This window comes from Scophthalmus maximus, chromosome 16 (assembly GCF_022379125.1).
Source record: "Scophthalmus maximus strain ysfricsl-2021 chromosome 16, ASM2237912v1, whole genome shotgun sequence".
NCBI classification, from domain to species: Eukaryota; Metazoa; Chordata; class Actinopteri; order Pleuronectiformes; family Scophthalmidae; genus Scophthalmus; species Scophthalmus maximus.
In genome coordinates, this window is record NC_061530.1 from 5,751,967 (window position 1) to 5,772,694 (window position 20,728).

At 45.3% G+C, this 20,728-nt stretch overlaps 1 protein-coding gene across 7 annotated transcripts in view; it reads left to right on the top strand.

Moving 5' to 3' along the window:
• myocd (myocardin) overlaps nucleotides 1–20,728 on the top strand; it is a 106,422-nt gene that overhangs the window by 32,638 nt on the left and 53,056 nt on the right. The window lies entirely within an intron of this gene.

The window sequence follows — 20,728 nt, forward strand, 5'->3', positions numbered from 1 at the left end:
ATCGGTTAATAATGTTGCACTTTGCAGTGTGGAGGAGTCTGGTGTGTGGGAAGCGTGGAGTGCACGCTGAAAGCTGTTTTTCTGACATTGCACAGCTAAGTTCACTGAACGTTGTCATGAATCACAGTTTCAGCAGATGCTTGATAATTGATATTCGCAAGTCCGTGTCACATCAAAACCCGGATTTTACCGCCACAGAATGTAGATGTGGCCTAAATAAATTTCTGTTTTCACAGTGAACGCGTCGCCTCGCCTCCCGCGCGTCCACAAGTCCGACTGTCAGAACCTGTTTAATTCGCAGCCGAACGGATTTAGGAACTGAACTTTCGAAAAATGCAGGAATGAGGCTGGATTACACTAAAGTCAACAGAGTTTGCTTTGGACGACGGTCTGAACCGTGTTTCAGAAGTGCTGCCGAGGGGCCAGGCCAGGCCGCTCAGAAAAAACGCGCCCCCCACACACGCGCGCGGGATCAGCGCGACGGCTCCTTTGCGGAGAGGAGCCTCCTGGTGAAATACAAGGTGACAGAGGGTGCTTTTGTCAGACTGTGTCGGCGGCGTCCTCGCACACTCCCGCCGCAGCTCCCACACCTCTCGGACACAAACACCTCCTTTGATCGGAATGTGTTACAGGCTCATTTTGCTGTTTCTCTACTTTAAACCTCTGATTGTGTGTGATCACATCGAGACCAATTATGTCCTGGCCCACATCAGAGTAATCTCAACACTACACTGTTATACACAATGTTCCCCCCCCACATCAAACTATGCGCATTATGATTTTGGCTGCAGTCTGGGACGGCAGCGCCAGATACTAGAGCATGACTTAAAATAACAAAGTTGTTGAAAAGCTCTGTCCCAAACAGCGACTTGGATTTTCCACTTTGGAAGTTTTCTGTTTGGAGCATTTAATACAAAAGTAATTGGGTGATTGGAGAATCTCCGGGAGGTCACATAATAAATCTGTGGACAGGTTCAGGTGTGGACATGTGAAGGATTATTATTATTTATTCTTTTCTTTTTTTCACAGTGCTCCTCCAGCCGAGTAAGAACCAGCAGGTCAGGCTCCGTTTCTAATTAGCGGCCAATTAGGAAGCGGAGGTTTCAGCGCGACACCCCAGTGTTTGTTTCCTGCGGCGGAGTGCGCGGCACCGACGTGACCCCGCGCCAGGGTCCGCGGTTGTGCCGCGGATCACTGCTCACATGGCCCTGTAACTACAGAGGGCCTTTCACATACACACACACACACACACACACACACGCGCGCGCACACGCACACGCACGGTGCTTTGTGTGTTGCTTCATACGCCCAGTGGCTTGAAATAGGATAAATCCGACAGGAAAGCTTCGACTTAACTTATTCCACTAAGGCTGGTGTTAGATGATTTTTTATTTCCGGACGATAATAATTTGTCTATTTATCTTGCGTCATATTTGCAAGTAACTCCGATTATAACATAATCAGATTATAACACAATCACTGAAATCGTGACCTTTAGTTTTGTTCAACTTTTGAACCGGTGTCTGAAGGACTTCTGAGGTCTCCTGTTGTCAACCACCGATGCCGCTCACGGCTTCTCCCACCTTCTGCCAGTGGTATTAAAACACGCTGAGGGTTTCTCCAGCAGCTCCGTTGGCACATGGAGGTCATGACTGACATTCCTTGGCAGCAACTGGTACGAGTCACCGACCGCCTGCGGAGAATCGACTAATAAACCAAACCTAGTGGAACTTATTAGCCTGCAGTGTTATGGTGCCGTGGTACAAGCACAGCAATGCTGACCCCGTGCTGGAACCAGCAACTGATATCATGAACCTCATCACAGTTTTACAGCTAATTAGTTTCATTTGGTGGCTCCGGTAACCAACTCCAATTCCTTTGCACTGAAAGTAATTACTCGTGAATGTGAAATTTGTGGTTAATTATTATATTCACTTGTCGTGAAGGACAGGGATGTGCTATTTAACTGAGCTGCACCTTATTAAGATGCAAGAGTCACCAGAGACAAAAGGGGAAAAAAGGTAACTTAGTTCATCGTCTGTCTACATATTAAAATATATCTTGTTGTTTTTTAGTGACTTCAGAGTGAGGTTAACATACATATACATATTCAACGGAATTCAGCTGAACATGTCACGTAGTAACATAGTATGTGTTGTCAAAAAAAATTGGGGGGGAGGGGCACAAAGGCCTCATGCCTGAGCTTAAAGGCCATCGGGTGAAATAAATGGATTTGAAGATTACAAAAAAAATATTACTTGACTTTCTGATGAAAAAAAAGGCAGGATATGAAAAACATTATTCACTCTCATAATAATAATAATAATAATAATACATATCATTTATAGAGCACTTTTCATTGCTAAAAGCAATCACAAAGTGCTACAACTTTAATAACTTGCGTCTGATTTTTTTTTCCCCACACCAAAACGTTTTAGTTACAATCCTTGAAACTGCATCTACTTCTCGCTCTTTCAAATTTTCAGAATCCATAAATGTGTAAGGGTTTGAAAGTGGAACCGCTGTAGGGCTGTCGTTCTGAGCTCACTGTCTCTGGTCTTGACACTAAAGGCACCATGAATCTCAAACCGGGCCATTGACGGTCGAAGCGGCATCGAAGATGATGTAGGAACCAGGTTCTTGCCCTCGGAAGTGGAACGTATGGAAGTAAAAACATAACCTGGATCTGCTGCTCAACTTTCATCGGTTTTTCCTAAGTTGGACACGGTCATTAGAGGGTGAAAAAATTGTTGAAGAGGACTTCAAAATTATTTAAAATGGTCACCATCAAGAGAAGATTGAGCCACAATAGTAAACCTGGTTGGATAACATGATGATGAAAAAAAATAATCTGAGTTGGGCTTTAGGAATCTTTATCGTGCCACTTTAGATTTGTGGGGTCTGGAACGGGAGACATGGTTTCTTTGTTTGGAATGAAACGTTATACGTTAGAATTTAGGTCTAATCTTTTTTTGGTGTCTTATGAATCCATGAGGACTGGGCACTTGAATGTACCTGACATAAACACATCCAGCCAAGACAAATGACAAAGTAGTATTATGGGGGGGGGGGGGGGGGGGGGACAAAGCATATAAGATTTCACGTTGTCTTTTCTAATGCAAATCTCAATCCCAATAAAAATTCTTGAACTGATCCTTGAAACGATGCTGTAATCTCAGAAACATTCCCCCTTGTATTTCTTCTCCTGTCAGACAACAATCGTAGAACCCCCGGTTGTGCTCCGGCCCGTTGATCCATTCAGGCCCATAACGGACAACTTTCTCACATCCCAAATATGATGGCCTCATCTCATTGCGGCCCAACGTGCCCAGATGACAGCTCCACCTTTACGTTCCCTTGTCTTCCTGTCTGCCTCCCCCTTCCACCCCGGGGCCAGACTCCTGCCACCCCGGGGCTCGGGGAGCTTACTCGGGTGCCGCCGCCCCCCCCCCCCCCCCCCCCCCCCCCCCCCCCCCGGGAGGGCCCGTCCAAGCCGCGTCGAATTCCACTGGCACTGGCTTTGCTTGTCTTGGAAATGCCAGAGAAAATCACAAAGGGAAAGAGCAAAGGAGATAAGATGGAGCACGCGTCAGAGCCCGTCTCTATTTTCCAAGTAGCGAGACCAGGCCCCGCCGTTGTTGTTTATGGCTTTCCTCCGTGAAGCCACACACTGGAACTTCACGGCATCTCCGTCTCGAAGGATGCGTTTCCTCGCGCGGCGCGGTACGACCGCTCCACAATTTGGCGAGACGTGGGAGCATTTTCTAAAGCGCACGGTGTGAGGCAACAGAGGGGAAAGAGGTCCATGTTGTACAGTCTGCGAGTCTTTGAGTCTTGGCTATTTATCATATTAGCAGCGTGCAGCCGAAAGAGCAGACTTCGATTTAGATGACATCATTCATTCGAAATTCCTGCCGCACTCATCTGCATTAGATCTCTCTAAACACTCATAGATGCGGAATTATTCCCTCTCCAATAAATATAACAAAGCGGCGCAGTTTGGGTTTTTTGGAACTATTTGGATATACGTGCAGTAAATACTAAGCACTCGCGCACCAGCTCACACACACACACACACACACACTCCGACATAACACATCTTTGACAAAAGACATTGTCCACATTCACTGTGCTTTCTGTGAAACAGTGAAAGTACACAGGGCTACATTGATCTGGGGCCTCGAGCTGCGGAAAAAAAAAGGAAAAGGAACCTTGGCCCGTCCGTTGCTAGTGTTTTGAAGCCGATGTGACACCTATTAAACAGAGCAGCCCGCTTGCAAGTCTCCTCTCGGCTTCCCGTGTCCGATGACGCCGGCACAGGCTCAGATCTCAGGGACGCCACAGTGCTCCGGGAACCAGCAGACACATCAGTCCTCCTTTTTTTTTCGACCGTTTGCTGATATACATCTATTCATAACCTCCTGGAAAAACAGGACATTTGGCAAAAAAAAAAAAGAAAAGCGGCTACACGGAGTTCGCGGCGAGGGTGCTTCTGCAGCGTGTCACGTTCAAATGTTTGATAAGAGGAATGCGCTGGTGTGCACCTCTGCTGCTCTGTGTCTCCACTGCTCCAGGGATGATAGAGAGTCACAGTGGGACGGGACATTTTGTCATAAAACGCAGTGTCCCAGCTCCGGCCGCCACGCCGCTGCCGGGAACTGGCCTCTCGAAGATACCGCCACGAGACGATCCAGCCTCTGCCGAGCTCCCTGGCCCTACGTGCGGGGCCTACCCTTATTGGCGAGCTCCTTCGCGTTCACCCGGCAACAATGAATTCAGTCCCCGCGGCGTACGCAATGTACACTCGAGTCGCATGTATCTCATCTCGTATGGACTGCAGGACTGGCCAGACTGCCTGAATAGGGATGTTATGGGGGACTCGTGCTTCCTCGGCCCCAACTCCCCAACATCTCCGGGCTCGGCCAGCTCGGACACATGGTTTCAGTTCTGGAGCGGCGGGGAGGTGTCCTCATGAAGAACCCGTGCTCGGGGCCACACGTCTCCGGAGCTGTGTCTTGACTGTGCTCTTGCGCTCCACTGGCGTCTCAGGTGCGCCGGCGCCAGTTGTCCACTAACAAGGGGACATAGCCCCGAGCCACGACCCAGGCCTTGCCTGTTAATGCACACACGGATGAACGAATAAATGAACCTGATTCAGATTAACGGTGTTATCTTTTACATAATCGATGCATACAAATGGGACCATGGTGGAGATGTGCGCCGGCCCGTCCTGGGCCCTAACGCCAGAAATGTGCCTGTGTCTGATTCCGTTTCTTTGTTGAGATTATATGCTACAAACACTCCCATCTGGTCCGCCGCACACATTTCTGATAGATATCGAGGGCTGCGTAACATCATTTTTATAACTTCACAACGCTAACAAGCCGACAAGTGCAGCCACTTCAGGCAGCGACTGGCCTGAAATCGGCGGAGGACTTGAACTCCCCACCCCTTGAGCTCTCGTTGCTCATTCTTTACACAACCACGTCTGTCACTCATCGCGTGTTTAAACAAGGCAGAGATCCTTTGGAGGACAGACTGTCCAAAAGCCTAAACCGTTTTCTCGTCCTGCCCTCGTCTCCGGTCCTATTTTTTATTGTTACCTTCGCAATGGGGGTTATGTTTTCATTGTTTGCTCGTGATTTCGGATCAGGAAAATGAATAATAATAAGTAGTTGGACCAATCAGGGTTGAACCTGTTAACCGAACAGGATCAACAGAAAAACAGAAGAAAAAAAAAGAATCCAAAAGAATTCAACAGTTTTGATTACAATGTCCATGTCTCATGTTGGATTGGGGGTGTAAGTGCTCCAGAAAATCTGGCTGAACTCTCGGCCCGCTAACAACCTCTGATGTCTCACCACTTCTGTCTCTTGCCGCGTCTGACTTTGTGGCAGTGTTCCCAGGTCTCAGCGATTACTGTGGCGGGGACCGTGTTTTCATACCTGCTACAAATTACGGTGGAAAAATACATATAAAGCAAGAGTCTTTAGACATGACATCTGTTGCCGTGTGTCATCCTTTGTGGCAGATTTCCCTAAATCGAACCAAAGTGTCGCGGGGCGTTTACTGCAGCGCGGAAGGTAGAAGCTTTTCCGCCTCGTTGTTTAGGATGTGCACATGTTTCAAAAGTTCACTAGTTTATGTTTTCAGAGAGAAAAGATCAACCCATTAAGAGTAAAGTGACCTGAGGAGAATGAGGTTTTCTTGGAGAGGACTTCTGAGAGCCGCGTAAAAGCGGTGAGGTAATGGCTGGCGGGCTTTGGCAGGTTTCATTCCGGAGCCCACCGTCACATGGGGAGACCCGGGCAGGCGGCAAATGTGTTCGCTGCCACTCATAATTACCGTCGGCCCCACCGCCGCCATTTCCTGGACCACTTCAGTTTGTTTTCCCGACTAAACGCATTTCAGAGGGGCGTTATTACATCAGCGCCGAGCGCCCCGAGGAATCTGCACGACGTGCGCTTTAACGTCGGAGGAGCGGGTGAACGAAAGCATCGGGGTCGGGGTGACATTTGAAGTTGGTCGCAGCTAAATGGAGTTCAGAGATGGTCATGGGGGGGGCTTTTTTCCCCCCTCTCTTCTTTCTACAACACACCAGGCGCTACCGTGTTCTTTTTCCCTTTTTTTATAAGGATGTCGCAAAGAAATCCACATGTGCTGAAGTGTCTACGTTACAGACTACAGTTGACATGGAGCAGATGTTTATATTATGTCTGGGATTTCAAGCTTTTTCCCCCCCCCCAACATCTTTCCATATTGGGGGGAAACCATATGAGCAGCACTTGTAATCCTCCACCCCCCACTATGAGTCAAAATGTTGCAATTTGATTTTCAGGAGGACGAATAGTCTTCAATATTAAGGGGACATTACGGTGTGGTACTGCAGGCTGTGTTTACAAGTGTGTGTGTGTGTGTGTGTGAGCTCCATAAATGCATATTACATAATCCAGGAGAGTGTGAGCAAGTAAATGTATGCAAACATATACAGCCTCATGAAATGTGGACGTTTGCAGCCAGGGGATATTTACATGTGTCTCTTCTTAAACCCCCTGACTGTTTTCCCGGCGCCGTCAAAGCAACAGTGAGCATTACCCAGAATACCTTTTTGACTCCCGAGCACCTAGTGTAATGTAAATATTGCTTCTGAGGGACGTGGCTTCCGAGAACTGACATCACGGAGACACATTATTATTAGCAATATCTGCAATGGGTTAAAATAACAGATCCGTGATGTGCTATCTTCTCTTTCCAGCTCATACTCGGAGCTATGTGCGCTCGCTCCGGTCACGGAGTGCACGCGGCGAGCATTTTGGGACTATTCCGCCTCCAAACACAAACAAAACAGCGATCACATTTGCTTCAGATGAAGTGAGTCGCTCCCATGAACACACCAGACTTTATTTGACTACCAAAATCTCGTTATTTTAATTCCTGAAGTAATACGAATGTAAAAGGAAATTTCCAAATGTCTCGGAATATGACAGTTGAGATGTTTTGGCGAACACTGCGCTCGCTTCAAATCAGAGCTGAGAGAGACAAGAAAAAAGAAACTGGAGCTTGAAAGGTGAGAGCCGGTGCTGCATTTCAAGTGATAAGACCCCGAGGTGAAGTTTCACTCCAGACCCGGCAGCAGCAGACTGACAGACATCAGAACAGAGCTGTGCATGTGCGTTATGGTATCGATGCAAGCAAAACATCCATATCGCCCTGTTTGACATTTTCATATCACATTCAGTTCCTCACAGGAGACGCGTCCTTTCGTCAGCAAGTGTCAAAGGAAAGTGGAAAGACCGAATCAGTTCACAAACATACAGTGGATATTGGTTTTGCTTTTGTGCATCAGCGCCATCCAAAGAAGTTCTACAGTCTGAGGAGGGACGTTATATGAGCAGAAAACATGCGTTTAACTAAGTTCAGCCAGTTTACTCCAAATCATGTTGTGCTATTGATGCTGGCCACTTTTAAAATCTGTCACAAATACACAGTTTTTATGGTCTTTCTGTGTTTTCCTATTTTAGAAGAAGAATAAAGGCAGACAGAAATGTTCACATTAACGGTGACATTTTATGCAAATATCACTTTTTCAGTGTTCTTGCATAGAAATGTGTAGATCCGTGGAGCCTGCCGGCCCACAACCTGTGAAAAAAGACCAACCCGTGTTTTTTTTTGTTAGCTGGCTAAATCCTGCAGCCTGAAGCTCCTAACCACTGGTTCAGATTTCTCTCCCACTGTGATGTCACAGTGGGACTCTTTTGGGGGGAACCCCACCTGCAATCTGAGAATCTCCACTTTTCCGGTGAAGGGCCGTTACATTTCCTACACATTTTGAAATCGGTTGACTAATCACAACAGCCTCGGCCAGCTGGCCAATCAGAGCAGACGGGGGTTTATTGGGAGGAGGGGCTAAAAGAAATCCAGGCGTTTTAGACAGAGGGTGAAAAGAGGAGCTGCAGGAATGGGCAGTATGAGAACACTGATGCCTTTTCTGAACACCAGAGCGTGTAAACCTTTTCAAGTGGTAACCCAGATTATAAATATGGACCTGAATATGAGCATAATGTCACCTTTAAAGAATCAACTGCAGCAAAAGTCACTGCGCTAAATACTTTCCCTTTATTTTCAATGACACATTCGATCCTCCCCCCCCCCCCCCCGGCCAAATCACGTGATTCTTTTCAACCGCTCTCGGCTGGAGGGGTTTTGTTGCTCGGCTGCTTTAAAATACCCCAAAGATGAGATGATATCATTTTAATCATTTTTGTTGTTGTTGTTCTTCGCTGGATGTGGCATCATTGTCGTGTTGAAAAAATCCCTCTCCAGCAACTTTGGTGCATGTTCTAAAGGGCATGGCGCAGGTGCATTTAGAGCGCCATCTCCCATTCCTTTTAGAGCCAGGTGCCTGTACAACATTTGGGCGCACGTGTAAACATGCATTCATAGAGCCATCTCTGTATGTCATCTCTCTTACACCTTTTGCCCTCAGGCGGCCCCATATCGACACACTCCCACCTCCATGTTTACTGGTTGGCACGGGGCCGTCACTGTGGGAGTCCTGGCCAGGTCCACTCCAAACATGCTGCACTTCGTCTGCTCCAAACAAATTTATTTTGGTTTTTGTCGGACCAACGAAATGTGCTGCCAGCAATCATCAGGCCTCTTTTCACGTTCTTCGGCAGAGTTTATTCTTTTGCAGTTTTGTATCTCTTGGGTTTTTCTCCTCGGTCTCCAGAGGTTAACGTCACGCAATGTCCTTTACACTGTCTGATTAATCACTGACACCGATGTCTACAGATAATCCCTTCAGTTTGTTTTTTTTATTAGACATACATAAGATCAAATACCCTGCACTCCAACTTACAAATACTACTGCACTGTACAATAACACAGTTTTCAATCATCGAACATTTAATGAAATTGCTCAGGAGTGTTCTTGTATTGAGTAAAGCAAGTGCGTTCAACAGATTTTTTGTCTTATAAGTCATTAGTAAGTATTCAGATTGCTCGTTCTGTGTGTCCACCTGTTCAAAATTTGCAAAACCATTACAATAAGCAACAGTAGAATACTTAAAGTTAAAATTGTTTTTTAGTTCGACTTTTCCTGTAGAATAAATTACCAGTGGGAAACACAAGACCGCGTTTGACCTTATGAATTGGAGAAACATATCCTCTTCACCTTCACGTTGCCTGGTTTACATTACGCGTCTTTAGTTGCCTGTTAATGGGTAACATGTCTTTACATACGTCAAAGCATATCCATAACAGACGTACATTAGGTATGTCACACCCACACTGTTGTGTCACCGTTATGTGAAGCTGGGTGGTTAAAGGGCCAGTTGCGCCACTTTTCTGCCTGGAAGACAGCGTGAATGAGATAATAACTTGCGTGGACCAAGCTTTTTTTTCAGAATGGAACATTTTCTGTTGCTTCGGAAGCAGTTTTTTCTCCTCCGACTTGGATCAGCCCAATTCTCGCTGGTGACACACGGCAGGACAAAAGCGAGGTAAACACACAGTAGCCTCTTACCTCGCAGCCTGACAAACAAAACGAGTATTAATGGTCAACGCGGGTTTTCTGACACGGGACACTAAAGGAAGCTGGGGAATGCATGGAAATGCATGAATGGAAAGTGGCAGAGTGGATTCCAGGGAGGTCTGTGGCTGTTTTGCTGCTGATGGGTATGGTGCGTTAAAGCTTGTCACACAAAGCCCGGCAGAAGTACACTCTCTGTAAACTTTCCGGGAGCTTTTTAAACACAGAGAGTGCCAGCCTACCCAGCCAGAGACGGAGCGGGAGGCACAGCCAAAATGTCACAGTCCGCACACACACACACACACACACACACACACACACACACACACACACAGTCAGAGTACCCGCGCGGCGTGTGAGATTATACCGTTCCTTTGTATTTATATTACCTTATGTATTTAGATTACATGGCTTCTTTGTGTTGAGCAAGTTAAACACACAGGCCATTATTCATGATGCCAGCGGTGAGTCTGGTCAGCAGCACCGGGCCTGCTGGGCCGAGGAGCAGTGATGTCAGAGAGGTTATTGCGGGACAGGTATGGGCCGACTTGTGTGCGAGCATCACTAGCTCCCTGATAGTCCCTTCAGCATCGCCTCTTGTCAAATGAGTAAATGAATATGTAATCAGAAGTCGACTGGCGATTTGTCCCAGAGCTGACACACTGCTACTTTAAATGATAAAACCGACTCATCTCAGGCTGCACTATCGCACAACATCTCTCTAAGCCACAGCTCCTCTCCTTATCTGTAGTCGTCATATAAACAGGCTGTACACACAACACGCTACCACCTCTAGATACACAACCACCTTCCGCGGAATAGCTTCATTGGAATAAACCAAACAAAATGAAAATCAAAAAGCCTGACACCAGCAGAGTAAAACCTCAAAGTCAGTCTTTGAGCTTTGTCCGCTGTCCTGCTTTGGTCCAACTGCTCATTCGCTCTCGTGGTGCGACTGGCCCTCCTTTCTCTTGTCCCCACTTCAAAGTAAGAATATACTTGGCATAAAACGCACAACAACATCAAGGCTCCTACATATCCACAGCTGCAATAGGCTACCAGTAGTGGAGAAAGCTTCAGTGCATCTAGGTCAGCCAAGCGACAACAACATTCAAATATCACTGCCCTGAAATATAATAAATTAAAAAACTACTGCAGGGATGCTAGGCTGACCATTATAAATCACCTTTACTTCAAACAATTAGCAGTGGTGGGCCACTTGCAGCAGCAACCCCCACGCTCCTCCAGTGTCAGGCCGTCTTAATAAAATTGCACGTCATACACTTTTCATAGTTGAACATGAAGTAAATAATTGAAATAAAAATGTGCCCAGTAAACACAAGGCCCAGACAGCAGACCACCATGTTATTTGGCCTGTTCATTTCATTGAAGACAAGTTCCAGTTTCTGGGTGCTGATTTTTATTGCTCTGAAAATTCTCACAGCTGGGTCAAGAGATGGATTTTCCTTCACGTCTTCATTTCTTTCTGAAAGCCTCAAACTTATTCAAATTGGTCCTCGGTGTTCCTGGAACTTAGATCGGTTCAGGCCCGGCTCACAAGAGGTCACGGTCACGGTCACTCCTCCTCGTACTTGTATTTTGTCCCTGTGTCTCTCATCTTGTTATCCTTTCTTTTTATTCTCTCACAGTTTGAGAAAGAATGTGATGAATTTGAATTATACTTTCCGCTGGTACTCGTGTGTTCGTGTGCGGCGGCAATACGATGTCTAAAACTTGTACATGGTTCGGTTGTAAATCCTCTGTCAACATGTGCGGTGGATGACGTAGAGGATGAGGCCTCGTGCACTCGGTCCCGAAGACTGAGGTGCAAATCATGCTCACTGCACTGTAGCTCTGACAAAACATTTCAAAACACGGACCGTTGAACTCCACTGCCTGTCTGTTTTTGTGTGTTGGTGTTTGTGTGGGAATTCCAATATTGGTATTTGGTATGTTTAGACCTTTGATCGCCTCCGGTTGTCTTCCTCTGCAGCAAAGTAGGCTGCCGCTGTAATGTTGCACCTTGTGGCACCAAGGCTGTCGCTAAAGAACATGCATTTCACTACGAGTACCTGATATTTTCAAATTTCGCCCATAAAAACGGCAACTCTCGTCCATACACATTGTGGAATCTCCTCTCTGCACGCTCTCGTCTGTTGACATTTTTTGCAACCGGAGGCCTTTTGGGTGCTATGCCTGAGGCCGAGAACAACATCAGGGTGAGCTTGTTCGTTGGTTCCCCGCCTGTGCATGTGTACTGTCACATCGCCTGGATTTCCAAAGATGGCTGGCAACGCCGCAACATCTCACATATCTTCTTTGATTTTACACGTTTAAAGCTTTTAAATGCTGCACCTCATTGGGTTAGGGTTGTGGATAGGGTAAGGGGTTTGTTCTCATGGTACATTCAATTTAACATCAAACGACAACTTTTTCGAACCTATCAAAATGAACAATATATCGGTTTTAAAAATAAATAAGCACTACAAAGTCATTACATCTACCGCTCTTCTTTCGCTTTTCCGCCACATTTGAATATCTGCCACTGTCAAAGGAAAGTAAAGGTAAAACTCCGGAGCAGAAGGTGCCGATAATTACGCTGGTTGCCAACCCCCATTAAAAAGGACGAAGACGAGTGTGCGACCAATCACGTTGCGATCTCTTAGCTGGTTGTGGCCCAAGAGCGCCGCCTCAACCATAGCTCCATTTTGGTTTGCGTCTGTTGCTAACGTCTAGTGGAAATCGAAAAATGAACAGAGAGGTCCCAGACTAATACACATTTGAGTATTAGTCTGGCCACGCCAGGCTAAGGTTGGAGGGACGTGAAAAGGAATCTGCTTAGCGTTGAAGAAAAAGTTCCTCATTCACCTCGTGCCACTGCCTCTGTATTTTCGTGAGCTCTGAGGGCCGGGCTGGATTGGAAGATGATGGATTCATAGAAAGCATGTTTTTCATAACACTGTGGTTACATCTGGCGAACCGTGAAATATTGACGGATCCCCTTCTCTGGAATATCTTAATCTCTCTTGACGTGCGCGACCAGACAGGACACCGCGCAAGCCCCCGGCCGCTGTGCGCCATTCCAGTTAATTTCAGTTGAATGTGCGCTTAAGTGGCTCTGGGACATCTCCCACTGTTTTCACTGTGAACAGTGTGGATGAAACGCCCATGGCTCGATTCCTCGCGTGATTGATGTGCATAAAGGCCGTCAAGCTAAACAATTTAAAGGAGGGGAATACTAGAAGCCCAGCTGCATTGACAAGAGTAGAAACATGTCGGAGCTGACTGCAGCTCCTCACTTACCCTCTCATACTAATCACTAAGTTCACACACTCGCTGCGGCCATTTGACAGAAGTTTGGAAGATGTAATGCAGCCACAATGCGCAACATCCCTTTAGGTAAAAATGAACACAAATCATTATCCGAATCTAGATGCAGTGCTGCAGCGAAGGGACACACTTCACCGAACTGAGACGCCGCAGATGCTGTCTTCGCTCAAATGTATCTCTGGTATCTACAGTTCTTCACATAAACAAACTAAATGAGACGAAACTTTGGAGCAAACTGCAGAAACTTTCTCCTGTACGAAAGGACAAGAGCCAGCCCCAGTGCACAAGAGGGAGGCATGACATGGGGTTGAGCCGTGATTTGGACTCAAAGGCCGCGCTCAGTCAAGAGAAGGTTTATCTCGGACTTGTAGTGGTGAGGGTTTGGGGAGCTGAGCCCGGGCAGACGGCAGAGCAGGGCAGACAAACAAACACGAGCAGCGACGGGCGATTGACTCGCGGCACAGGTTAATGTCGGATTAGGCTCAAGCCAGACAAACACATGGAAAACGTACTTGAGCTTGACTGTTCGTTAGTACCACCCGGCGAACAGCAACATCTGGTGAAGACTTGAGCACGACCATCTGAGAACTTTACGCTGCGAGCATTGATTGGTGGACGCATGGATTTCAGGTGGACAGGTGGATGGGTTGCAGAAGGGGAACCGGGGCAGCCTCGTCCAAACAGATAGAAAGAACATACTCATAAACATGGAAAAAACTGATCTGGGGACAAAGAAAACAGAGACTTTCTCAAGACTTTCCTCTTCCTAAATGTATGCAACCACAATGTGCTGCAGCAATAATGCACTACGACGCGATTTTCGCCTAAAAATCGACAACAACATCAAACACAGTTTTTGAAAAGGAGCAGAATTTAGTTTGATTATCAACTCAACCCCGTGCCTAAAACTTCCACTGCAAAAAGGCACAGCAAAGTAATTTTTTTCTATTTCTGTTTTTAAAGATTCAAAATAAAGAAATAAACTTCTGGCTTAAAACCAAAACTTACCAAATCAATGCCTCGATTCCACCGCGCAGTACTGTCATTGCGTCATATGGAAATACCTTAACAGATCAATTGAATCCGTTTTAAATAGTTAAGAGAAGTGTCCATGGCAAATACTGTTTATCTACCAAAAGTATTTTATGGTGCTTTTCTTTAAACGGTGTGCAAAAAAACCCAAACACTCCCCAAACCCCCGTCCCCCACCCCCCCGTCCCCCCAGTATTGTAGTCTTTCCTTGTTTATTTGAAACATTTGACCTTTCGACTTTCTGCAACGCTCTATCTGCCATAAGTTACAGCAGCTCTGTGTATGCATCGACTGTCACCCGCTGCTTTTAAGGGCCTTCTAGACTAAACCACATTGGCCATAAAATAGGTAAAAGTAACAAAAAAATGCTGGGCTTGTTTAATGCAGTTTCAAATGAATACGCTTAATAATCCCATGTTCTATAATAAATCCAATTGGAGTTGAGGCTGAGAAGGTGCAGCAACAGTGTGCGCCACTTTATCTTCATGTCTCATTGTTTTGTTTAAATTTTAAGGATTGCGGAGCAGCTAAGTTTTTTTTTTAGGTTTTTTTTAGTTTTTTTTACATCCTTTCCTTTGGTTTATTCTTTTTGTAGACATTTCTGATAATTCCTTCACTTGTTACCTACTTGAAATTGCAAGTCTGCACAGCACTGTAACACTGTCATAGTTTATAAATCCCGTAAATGGGGGATGAAAAAAAGGCCACTAGACCTTTTTTTTTTTCTTGGACAGTTCTTCAAAAGCAAGGCTCTGTGTTTACAGGTTGAGAAAGGGCTGGGCTCAGGGACGTGGAGCCTGCAGTCTTTTACAACGTTGTCTTGTCTGTCACTTGACAGTTGACTGCCGTACAGCTATCCCCCCGCTTAGCAAACAGTCCTGTTATATTTTCCATTCGAAAAATCCCAGGGGTCACCAGTGTGTCTGACTATGTTCGCCGAAGCCAGATGGGGGTTTTCCTATAAACAAGTGTACAGGCAGTATTTATACAGACTGTGGCACCTGACGCCATAACACTCATGACACTCTGTTTAGTGGCCAAAGTTGCCATAAGTCACTTTAGAGAATTAAGTAAATATTTTCACTATGGCCATGCTATTGTTTATTATAGAATGGCAAAAGATCTAAATCTTGCCAAATCCTCTGTTAAAAAATCATTGAATAACAACTTGTCGAAAGTGACCCGTCATGTACATAGAGCTGATTCCCTTTTTCACTATTCGCAGGTCTATTTACTTTCAAACAAATCCTGACACACCACCTGTTTCAACAGCGGTGTGAGCGCAGGCTCAGGTTGGACAGAGCGCCACACGAAGCGCGGACTGAAAACGTTGGCGCTTCCTCTGATTTTTGTCCACAGGAGGATAAAAGCATACCTCTGGCCTGTCGAGAGGTACATCGTCTCTTTCACATAGAATACTGTATGTCACCCATCGCAGATACAGGCTCGCATGCCTCTCTGCTAAGCATTATCATGCTGCTGGATTAAAGCGCTATGAGACATGAGGATGCGATGTACAGTATTGGATGTTGAAGTTATTGGAGATTACCATAGGGCTTGATAGTGGTGTGATTGTGGAAGAGGTCAGTCTTGGAGAAAAAGCCTTTGAGATTCCAGCAAAGAGCGTTGGTCAGTCTTACTTTTGGTGGAAGCCATAAACAAGAGGAGCTGCATTGTAAAGGCACTTAAGGGGATCTACAGTATGGTGCTCCCTTACAAAATGTGCAAAACAAATGTTATTAAGTTCATCTCAAGAAGGAATTATCATAATGGAGGATCCCCATATTGATTCCAGCATAAATTCACAATCAGTAGTTGGAAATCCTGGACTAACCCCAACATAAATATCGCAGGCCATGAAAGCCTCCTGTAAATTTGGCTCGCCTTCAGCTCAGCTGGTGGTCGCTCGCAAACCCCGGAGAGTGTGAGAGAAGTAGGAAAGAGACAAAAGGGAAGAAAACATATCAGATGTGACCACTCGAATGAATAATCTAGCAGTGAAAGACAACCAGTACCGATGAAGAGATTCCGTAAAGGCTAAACGTGTGAATCTTTGGCTCCAAGCATAGAAACCTAGAAATAAATAGAGTATAATTCATCATGAAATACTGCAATCTGCATCTTTAGTCCAAGTGAAATACAACAAATGCTTGATCACACTAAAGTCAGTCATGAAGGCCACAAGAAATCTTGTAATGATATTGTTTGTGCACAACTATACTATAATAGGAAGTAGACAACTGGTAACCAACAGGCCACCTTCGGTGTTGCTGTAATTTAAAAGCAGTTCCCACATAGTTCCACTAACTGTAACTGTCAAATGAATGAAGATGAGATAACCCCAGTGCTTTATGGCCCCACAAATACTTTTTGTCCTGTTTCATTCTGTAACTGAGCACAATGAGCAAGCATTTTGCGGCAGAGGAAACAACCCCCCCAACACACACAATTTAACAGGAAGAAACCTCCAACAGAACCAGACTCAAGGTGGGGGGATGATTGGGGGATGGGTTGCTATAATGGTAATAGTAATAGCAATAACCATAGATGTAATGGTGCCATCAATAATAACAGCAGCACTTATAATTACAACTAATACTACAACTAGAGAGGGAGAGATGCTTACTGCATCTTGGGAATTCTCCCAGCAGTCTAGGCCTAAGGCAGCATAACTAAGAGAGGGTTCACCTGAGCAGCACCAACTACAGTATAAGCTTATCTCACCTTCAATCAAGAGAGGAGTAGTGAACCCTAACTGGAAGCTAATTCCACAGGAGAGGTGCTTCCTTCTATTCCCGAGCAAGGTCTAACCTATGCCAGGATTTATTTGCACGCCGGTGACAAACTTTCTCATTGTGTGGGCAACTTCAGCTCCATTGCTAGGCGGTAACAGAAAGGGTGAAGTATGCTGGTGACGCAAATAAGAAATCTGCCATAGACCAGACTGTCTCATTTCAGTTTGGCCTTTGCGGTCTACTCAGCCAAAAAAGGCCACTCGCCTTTTTGTCGGCATGGTAGACTGCGTCTTCCAAATATATATATATATATATATATATATATATATATATATATATATATATATATTTATTTTTTTTGTGTCCTCCAAATAATGTGGCCCCTGAATTGGGACATAGAGTCTGCCATGTGGCACCACCATGTTTCTACAGTAGCCCAGAATGGACAAACCAAACAGCCACTCTAGAGAGGGCCTTTTGTCTTTATGTTACCTGAAGGTGACCGAAAGTATACAACTCCAAAAACAGATTTCTCAGCAAAATCAACTTTAACTGTGATTGAAAAGGTTACAGTGTCTCACCACAAATATTTTTACCTCACACCACTACATCACTGACTGAAACACGCGGTCTACAAGTGTGACATCACACAACCAAGTTCTGAGACTAATAACTTAAACACTGCCAGGTAATAAAGATTAGCATCCCACCATGCAGAAGATATGAGAGGGGTCGTAAACATCCTGAGGCAAGTGACAGTCTACCCCTCCAGTCACTCCTTAATCTGTGAGTCATTAGAGAGAAGGGCAGATAATACAGCAAAGCATTAGGCCTGGCCGAGGGAATCGATAAGCCGACAACTGTTAAGTGGGACCTACTATCAGCTCATCTCGATGGAGCTCCAAGGGCCACGTGTCTTGGCTCTTGTTGTGTTGACACAGACATGCAGGCCACCATTCACTCCACACCACGGCAGATAGCATCAGACTATAACCTGGCGCTTTTGAACACAGCCCTGTTTTCCCTCCCTCTTTTTTTCATCCACACTTTTGCCTTCAAGCGTCTCAGTGAATTGCCATCTTGCCTCAGTCAATCTTGTGTCGTAAAAAAGCAGATTCTCTGATAACTTCTTGTACCATGAGCTAATATGAAACATCAAGGTGAACTCGGGTGCCATTCTCGTCCACGCTTTGTCTTTGAGGCCGTGTTGTCCTCTGCCTAACTCCACCTTTTCCCAGTGGGGGTTGTCACTGTGGTATAAATTATCAGAGTGGGTCCTATCTGTCTCTGGGTGGGCTGTTAAGCCAGGCCCATCAGTTAAGGCTTCATTACAGAGGATCCTCCTGATGCTCCGTGGAGGAGTCCCAGTCTCCTCTAGCCTTTTAACAGAATATGATTTACTGTAGCTGTTGTCTTGTTTCTGGAGGTAAATGCACGGGTTTGTTATTATTTGCCCTGGCTGATGTTTATGCGCTGTATAGCGTGCAAACCTTTTTTGTTCCGTCATCCACACTACATGTAATCTGTGTGTCAAGATATGGTCTGAGTGGACGCAGTGTCGTCTGTATTTTTTCCTTAGAAGAGGAGACCCAAATCACAGAACAATGCCAGAGCACTAACATTTTTTTTAACAAGTGAACATGCCCACATAGATAAATTTGTTCAAATTCATGTCCTGTGCTTTTCAAAGATAGTGGGGCGGCTTTCAACTGATAACGCACCCCTTTTGCAGCATTGTTAGGGAGGTTTGGAAACAGGACACAACTAGCTGGTTGTATGGACACAGTTTAGCAGACTTCTCCACTTGTGTTGATCAAAGACTGTGGGGGAACATGGGCGTCACCCACAGATTTTCTCGAAGGAAGTTTTGAATCCTAGACTTGGGTTTTGGATTGACCATCATCTTGACTGGAGCCAGGCATTACACATGTGGGCTGATACCCAGGTAGCCTGCTGAGACGGGGCTGCCTTCGGCCCACATGTGGCTGCCAGATTTGGCTCGGTTTTCTGGTGGCCTGAGAATCACCTCGAGTTAGCAACACTTGGGCTAACTTTTTTGGCCTGTGAAATCAACTCAGTCTGGCAGATACTGGTCTATAATTCATCATGAGGCCTATCAGACTTGGGCTGCTGCTGGGCCATAACATTTTGGCTTCCTGCAAAGCAACTGGGGCCAGGCTAAAGAAGGGACGAGGAGGCAATAATCAGCATGGAGGTTTAGGGCCTGAGATATGTAACAGTCATGATAAAATGTACTGACTTTATCGCAGATATTAACTGTCCACCTTTAGTCATCTTAAGTCATTTCCCATTTGTTGGATGTGGTTGCCCATTCATTCCAACTTTACATGTGGCTTCATGATGGCCACAATGTTGGCTCCCGTTTTCATATGGAAATAAAAAATGATTTCACCACATGATCAATTTACTGCTAGCTTTTCAACCTTACAGCTAACAATCACCGTCCAGTCACTGCTGTTCATTATTAAAGGTTCCCTGTGGAGTAGTTCCCTATAATATAGTAGCGTCACAGAGGAGTCTATTTATTTATCCATTTAATTATTTCATGAGTGTGTCCCCCAGTTTGTATTGTACACATACACACAACGATGCACACACTCTTGTGGGTGAGGTAGTACAAGGTTTTTCCCGATGGTTTCACATTATTCCACCGATCTACAGGTGGTGATTATGGACCGGCAATGTCCGAATAGCAAACATGCATATAAGCAATGCGAAGGTTCCAGAAAATCCTCTTTGCAAATGTTTTATGAGGAAACACCATTCAACACAAAAGACAGACCTCAGCAATGCATGCAATGTGTCTGGAGAGAAGCGGTGAATATAGACAAAACTTTAGCGTCTTTGCAGGGATCTTCCACATGGCACCTTTAACTGAACATTTGCAGAAGCTGTTTGACACATTTTGCTCTGATAAAAAGTTTAGATTCTGAACAACAACAGTTTCTCATCTGAACTATATGCAAGTGGAGGAAGCAAAAATACCTGTACATTTGCAGATTGTTCATATTGAACAGCAGGAGGGATTGACTTCGATTTGATTAAGGTCAGTCGACCACAACCACTTGGTGTAGGTAATGAACTTGAAGGTTTTAACTCTGCTGTATGCCATCTACAGCAATGGTTTGTAGAAGATGTGGAATGTAACTGAAAGTTCTATGTTTGGCTGCTGACGATAAAGACAGAGGTGTAGTGCTATTTGTTTAAGTACCAGATCGCACCTATGACGTGTGCATTCACGCGGTTGAGCTGCAGCAGGTTATGTTATGACAGTTCACATCACACATTAGTCAACTACAACTGACCACATGATCAAATGTGAGACTGACTCTATGAATAGTTTGAGCTGTAGTAAACTATTAATTAGCAGTAGTAAGGATTGGATAGTCAAGCGATTCAAAAAAAGGGTCTCAGCGCCCCGACAGACCTGAACCTGTTGATATGAGGTTACTTATACTGTAGCCTTGATTCTCATTTGTTTTGCATCGGTAACGACTTTGCTGGGATCACATTTCTATAGTCAAAATGCTCGAGTGTAACTCTATGCTGTTTGATCTCAAATGACCATTTTTTTTTC